We start from the raw sequence: 2,054 nt of genomic DNA on the forward strand, positions 1-2,054 counted from the left end.
TTGCCCTCTGTCCCCCACACATGGTTTAGCACACCCCCATACAATAAATAAATGTATTAAATGTTTACTTGAAAATAAAGCCGGCTCATCCTCACTGGTCTTCCTTGACGTGGCCCGCGGTTCACATTCTACTCTGCTGGTGTGAAGGGCCTCAGCGCTGTCTCTCCAGGTACCTCAGAGATCTCTGTGGCCAGCCTGCTTACTCAGGTCCCACCCATTCCATTAGCTCCCCAGTTAGCACAGGCAGTAATAACCCCAGCCACGGGCAGCACTTAGATGGTACTTCCTGCATGCCAGGCACTGTGCAAAAAGCCTTTGTATTTATAGTGCCATTCCCGGGTAGATAAAACCGCCTGTTTTTCTCTGGTTTGTTTGGCTGTTTTCAATAGGTGAGGATACCAGCTGCAGACAGATTAGGTACCTTGCCCATTGTCCCCCTGGCATGTATCCTGACTCTAGGGCCCATGCCATTTATTTCCTTAATGTCTACTTCTCTTGAGCACATTGGACTCACTATCCCCCATCCCCCATCCCAAACACAGAGTTTGGGCTAGAACATTGCTCAGAGGTAAGAGCTTCTACTGAGCATGTGTGAAGATCTGGGTCAATTACCCATGATCCCACCTTTCAGATGATTCTATTCTGTATGCTTGTTACTAGGCTTATTGTCCACAAGCCTATGAAGTTAATTATGTTAATTAGAACCATGCCTAATGTTTGTTGGTTTCAAGATTGAGGGATGCTTATCTCCTGTCTACCCCTAGGAGGTGCTGTTCTCACCCTATCAGTGTTAAGGGGTGCTGCTTCTGGCAGTATGCCAAGGGCAGTCTTTAGGAGAAAGGTGGGGCATGGATGCAGCCCATCTCCTTGCCTCTAGGGACGCTGTTTTTTCTTTATTGGAGTCTTAGGGTAGCTGTTTTATGGAAACTCATTGTTTGCCTTCAATGTACTAATTACAGGATCCAAAATATTTCAAGTTTGTCTAGATTGAAAGGAAGATGGTCCAACAAGGAGACCGGGCATCCTGTCAGCAGAAGGGAAGCCTTTGAGCAAAAAGAGGACAGGTACATTGTGCTCATCTTGTGAGTCACCGCTGTGTGGGTTCTGAAAGGGAGTGGGAGAACACCTCTTCTGTCTTCCTGGTGATGCTCAGGTCCCAGTCAGGACACATACGTGCTAGGTGAGCACTTGACACCCAGCTGAGAGACATCCTGGCCTGTCTCGTTTGCTTAGACCTCGGCACACCAAACAGTGAATTCCCTGCTGTAAAAGGTTTTTATGTATATGTGAACTGCCTGTGCCACGTGTGTGCGGTGCCCATGGAAGCCAGAAGAGGGCGTAGGATCCCCTGGAGCTGTCTGGGTATTAGGGACCACACCAGGGTTCTCAGTAAGAGGAGCACGTGCTGAGTCCTCTCCAGCCCTTAAAGACATTTTTCTGGAAGAAACATGAGCACGGTGTCATATCAGCCCGTGTTGGGCTATGGGGACTCATCTGGGACTAACGGCTCATGATTTGCATTTTTGAATATGTGCAGTGTACAGATCAGGGCTGTGGAACCTCCTGATTCACTCTGGGGGGTACTGCACAGCCCCTCAAAGGCGACGAAGTTCCTTTGCTGTGTGCACCCAGACCACTCTTAATGTGTATTAGTAACTTATTTAATCCTCAACGGCCATAGGTAGGAGATGATGTCATGAGCCTGAGACACGAATCTAGAACACCTGCCTTCGCCTGGTCTCGTCACCATTCCTGCTGCCTGGTGGGATTCTTTAGAATGGTCTATATTCAGAGTCGTTCAGAATGCCCAAGGAAATAGAAAGCAGAGCTTTGTGGAACGGCTTTGACCTTGATGTCAGCCCCAGGCCTAGTGGTCTCTTTGTGTTTGCTTTTGAGACAGAGTCTTACTCTATAGCACAAGCTGGCCTGGAACTCACTATGTAAGCCAGGCTGGTCTCACTCATTGCTGTGGAAAATGTAAAAAGCATCAAGAGATGGCTCAAAAGCTAAGGAGCGTCTTCTGTTCTGCAGGGTAAAGGAGGCTGGATGAGCGG

At 48.4% G+C, this 2,054-nt stretch overlaps 1 non-coding gene across 1 annotated transcript; it reads right to left on the reverse strand.

Annotated features, from left to right (window-relative positions):
• Window positions 1–1,549: 1,549 nt before the first annotated feature.
• LOC119818129 lies at window positions 1,550–1,651 on the reverse strand. The gene has a single exon (XR_005286038.1). It is a non-coding gene; the product is annotated as a small nucleolar RNA SNORA68 (small nucleolar RNA).
• Between the last annotated feature and the right edge of the window lie 403 nt (window positions 1,652–2,054).

Source organism: Arvicola amphibius, chromosome 6, assembly GCF_903992535.2.
Source record: "Arvicola amphibius chromosome 6, mArvAmp1.2, whole genome shotgun sequence".
Lineage (NCBI taxonomy): Eukaryota > Metazoa > Chordata > Mammalia > Rodentia > Cricetidae > Arvicola > Arvicola amphibius.